Source organism: Schistocerca piceifrons, chromosome 3 (assembly GCF_021461385.2).
Source record: "Schistocerca piceifrons isolate TAMUIC-IGC-003096 chromosome 3, iqSchPice1.1, whole genome shotgun sequence".
In the NCBI taxonomy this organism is placed as follows: Eukaryota; Metazoa; Arthropoda; class Insecta; order Orthoptera; family Acrididae; genus Schistocerca; species Schistocerca piceifrons.
This window is the reverse complement of record NC_060140.1, coordinates 475,591,507-475,596,468: the sequence shown is the minus strand read 5'-3', so window position 1 is coordinate 475,596,468 and position 4,962 is coordinate 475,591,507. Positions and strand designations below refer to the sequence as shown.

The following is a 4,962-nucleotide window of genomic DNA, read 5'->3' as shown; positions in this document are numbered from 1 at the left end:
ATCGTTCCGCACGCATACTCCCAGATATTTTACAGAAGTAACTGCTACCAGTGTTTGTTCCGCTATCATGTAATCATACAACAAAGGATCCTTCTTTCTGTGTATTCGCAATACATTACATTTGTCTATGTTAAGGGTGAGTTGCCACTCCCTGCACCAAGTGCCTATCCGCTGCAGATCTTCCTGCATTTCGCTACAATTTTCTAATGCTGCAACTTCTCTGTATACTACAGCATCATCCGCGAAAAGCCGCATGGAACTTCCGACACTATCTACTAGGTCATTTATATATATTGTGAAAAGTAATGGTCCCATAACACTCCACTGTGGCACGCCAGAGGTTACTTTAACGTCTGTAGACGTCTCTCCATTGATAACAACATGCTGTGTTCTTTTTGCTAAAAATTCTTCAATCCAGCCACACAACTGGTCTGATATTCCGTAGGCTCTTACTTTGTTTATCAGGCGACAGTGCGGAACTGTATCACTCCGGTGACTATACATTTGGTCGGTATTGTACGTTTGTCTGTCATCGCTTAAGGTGCTGCCGTCTGACCTACTAGCACGATTACTGTCGTCTGTCTCACTAGTATTGTCTGTAGTGTCTTTTGTCGCCCGTGCTCGGTGTACCTGTTCTTGCCTCGCTGCAAGTATTCTTTAGCAGAGCTCTATATATTTAGTCTTTGAGATCGGCCTACAAGTCGACCCCTCCCCCTTCCGCCCCCACAGACAAAGCCCCGAATGAGGTTTACACGCAGGAAATATGTGGGATATGGCCCATGGCCAGTTAAGAAATGAACCGTGTCCCGACCTTAATGATGTCTTCGACGTCCGCTGAGGACACTGTGGTTCTGCCAACAAAGAACAATACAGTCTCACCGGAAAGACGACGTGTCGGAAATGAACGGCGGGCGCCGGACCGCCGGCGAGGCAATCTGTATGCTGCGAACTGGGCCGGACCATTGAGGAGCCATGGACAGCGGACGGTCGGCGCCCTTGGCTCTCACGCGGGCAACGGTGCGTGCCCAGCCATCCGCGACCTCACGCACGGCCGGCCGCCTGGCGCCCGCAGCTCTGCGTGTGCGTGTCGCGACGTGCGTGACGACGCGTGGCAGCAGAGGCGCGGACCTCAAGCCGCATTCCTCGCCAAATCACTGCCTCTTATAGGGGCTGTTACGCGCTATTACTATCACGCGCCTTCTGCAAACCGGCTGTGCCAATGAGGGCGAGACGCTTCTTGTGGTTAACAGACTCAGCACACCATCAACCCCGTAGCGGAATGAACTTCTTGAAGCCAGTGCAGTTGGAAAGTGTAACCTCCCGTACTAAATATTTGTCACCCTGTGAGTTGTGTTCAGGGCCCATAAAAAGGCGATGTACTTGATGACAGTATTATGGAAATGGAAGAGGATGTAGACGAAGATGAAATGGGAGATATGATACTGCGTGAAGAGTTTGACAGGGCACTGAAAGACCTAAGTCGAAACAAGGCCCCGGGAGCAGACAACATTCCATTAGAACTACTGACAGCCTTGGGAGAGCCAGTCCTGACAAAACTCTACCATCTGGTGAGCAAGATGTATGAGACAGGCGAAATACCCTCAGACTTCAAGAAGAATATAATAATTCAATCCCTAACAAAGCAGGAGTTGACAAATGTGAAAATTGCCGAACTATGAGTTTAATAAGTCACAGCTGCAAAATACTAACGCGAATTATTTACAGACGAATGGAAAAACTAGTAGAAGCCGACCTCGGGGAAGATCAGTTTGGATTCCGTAGAAATGTTGGAACACGTGAGGCAATACTGACCTTACGACTTATCTTAGAAGCTAGATTAAGGAAAGGCAAACCTACGTTTATAGCATTTGTAGACTTAGAGAAAGCTTTTGACCATGTTGACTGGAATACTCTCTTTCAAATACTGGAGGTGGCAGGGGTATAATACAGAGAGCGAAAGGCTATTTACAATTTCTACAGAAACCAGAAGGCAATTATAAGAGTAGAGGGGCACGAAAGGGAAGCAGTGGTTGGGCAGGAAGTGAGACAGGGTTGTAGCGTGTTCTCGATGTTATTCAATCTGTATGCTGAGCAAGCAGTAAAGGTAACAAAAGAAAAATTCGGAGTAGCTATTAAAATCCATGGAGAAGAGATAAAAACTTTGATGTTTGCCTATGACACTGTAATTCTGAGACAGCAAAGTACTTGGAAGAGCAGTTGAACGGAATGGACAGTGTCTTGAAAGGAGGATATAAGATGAGCATCAACAAAAGCAAAACGAGGATAATGGAATGTAATCGAATTAGGTCGGGTGATGCTCAGGAAATTAGATTAGGAAATGAGACACTTAAAGTAGTAAAGGAGTTTTGCTATTTGGGGAGCAAAATAACTGATGATGGTCGAAGAAGAGAGGATATAAAATGTAGACTGGCAATGGCAAGGAAAGCGTTTTTGAAGAAGAGAAATTTGTTAACATCGAGTATAGATTTAAGTGTCAGGAAGTCATTTCTGAAAGTATTTGTATGGAGCGTAGCCATGTATGGAAGTGAAACATAGACGATAAATAATTTAGACAATAAGAGAATAGAAACTTTCGAAATTTGATGCTACAGAAGAATGCTGAAGATTAGATGGGTAGATCACATAACTAATGAGTAGGTATTGAACAGAATTGCGGAGAAGAGGAGTTTGTGGAACAACTTGACAAGAAGAAGGGACCGGTTGGTAAGACATGTTCTGAGGCATCAAGGGATCACAAATTTAGCACTGGAGGGCAGTGTGGAGGGTAAAAATCGTAGAGAGAGACCAAGAGATGAATACACTAAGCAGATTCAGAAGGATGTAAGTTGCAGTAAGTACTGGGAGATGAAGAAGCTTGCGCAGGATAGAGTAGCATGGAGAACTGCATCAAACGAGTCTCGGGACTGAAGACCACAACGGCAACAAGTTGTGTTTAGTCATAAGCCGCTCTCCGTTAGTCCAACAATTTCAAGACTGGGTCGCTAAAAATGATGATTTTATTGCTTCAGATGGTCTACATAGCCTCCTCGAAGTTATGTAAGCTACAGTGCGTAGAATGTTCATACAACCACGCGAAACTGTGAGAAAAGTCCTTCTTTGGGATGTTGTTCACTTCGGGCGTCACAGGGGCTTGAAAGTAGCTTATGTCGACAAAGCGTTGACCCTTCATTTGAATTTCTGCACTTCGTCGATTGGTGGTAAGTTCGTACTAATAATACCAAGTTTCATCACCAGCGATATCTTTTTTCGAGATAAGAACTGCTCACGATTTGTAATTCAAAAGACACAGCAGGCGTCCGCGCATCGTTGTTTTTGTTCGGGATTCGAGCTGTGCGCAACAAACTTTGCAGACGCTTTTCTCTTCTTCTAAACATTCTACAGAATGTCTTGAACACTTGATTCAGAGGTGTTTCTCCATCGTGGTTTGTGACAAAGTAACGTTGACGTACAACGGCCGCACGTCCATAACTTAACAGTGACTGCTCTCAACTGAATGCACATATGTTGCTTGCTGTTGTTAGTTGAAGCTGCCGTCGTAGTTCAAATGGTTCAAAATGTTCAAATGTGTATGAAATCTTATGGGACTTAACTGCTAAGATCATCAGTCCCTAAGCTTACACACTACTTAACTTAAAGCATCCTAAGGACAAACACACACACTCATGCGCGAGGGAGGACTCGAACCTCCGCCAGGATCAGCTGCACAGTACATGAGTGCAGCGCCCCGCCCGCGCGGCTAATCCCGCGCGGCTCAAATGGTTCAAATGGCTCTAAGCACATAGGACTTAACATGTGACGTGATCAGTCACCTAGACTTAGAACTACCTAAACCTAACTAACCTAAGGACCACACACACATCCATGCCCGAGGCAGGAATCGAACCTGCGAACGTAGTGGCAACGCGGTTCCGGACTGAAGAGCCTAGAATCGCTCGCCATCGTAGTTACTGCGCTGATTTCGCTTGTAGGTCAGGAAAAAAGCAGTCTCGGAAATTTTTAGACGAACGGTGTATCACACATTTTTTTAAATGTTACAAACACATTAATTAAACCATAATGTATTCAGCTGTAAAAAGTTAAATACAGTGTCGTTCCGGGACGATGTTACCAACTTTCAGGGGTGACAGAAAATGATAAATGTTTTAGTCGGAGGTAATGTTCCCTGGTCCGGAAACGACCGAGTCGCAAGTTGTAACCGAAAGTCGTTCTTAAGGAAGAAGAAAGGAAGATTCGGTTTAACGTCACAACCACATCGAGGTCAGTAGAGACGGAACACAAGCTCGGTTTGTGTCAAGGATGGGGAAGGAAATCGGTTGTGCCCTTTCAAGGGAACCATTCCGGCATTTGCCTGCAGAGATTTAGGGGAATCACTAAACTAAAGTAAACTAAAGCACTCCGTCTTCAGGCCACAAGTGGCCCATCGGGACCATCCGACCGCCTTGTCATCCTCAGTTGAGGATGCGGATAGGAGAAGCGTGTGGTCAGCACACCGCTCTCCCGGTCGTTATGATGGTTTTCTTTGACCGGAGCCACTACTGTTCGGTCGAGCAGCTCCTCAATTGGCATCACGAGGCTGGGTGCACCCCGAAAAATGGCAACAGCGCGTGGTGGCCCGGATGGTCACCCATCCATGTGCCAGCCTCGACCGACAGCGCTTAAATTCGGTGATCTGACGGGAACCGATGTACCCACTGCGGCAAGGCCGTTGCCCTTAGGGGAATCACTGAAAACCTAAATCTGGATGACCGAAAGCGGGTCTGAACCGTGTTCTTCCCGAATGCGAGTCCAGTTTGCTAACCACTGCACCAGTCGATTTGATACTTCTGACAGTGGACCTCTTCTACTTCACGCTCTTTGCTTTCCGTGTCTTGGGAGGAGGCAGTATGGATCTAAATAAGAAAAACATGTCAAGTAAACATGGGCTCTGAAGTGATACCTTAA

At 46.1% G+C, this 4,962-nt stretch overlaps 1 pseudogene; it reads right to left on the bottom strand.

The window, feature by feature from the left end:
- Positions 1-4,613: 4,613 nt before the first annotated feature.
- Positions 4,614-4,731, bottom strand: LOC124790373 (annotated as a pseudogene).
- Positions 4,732-4,962: the final 231 nt, after the last annotated feature.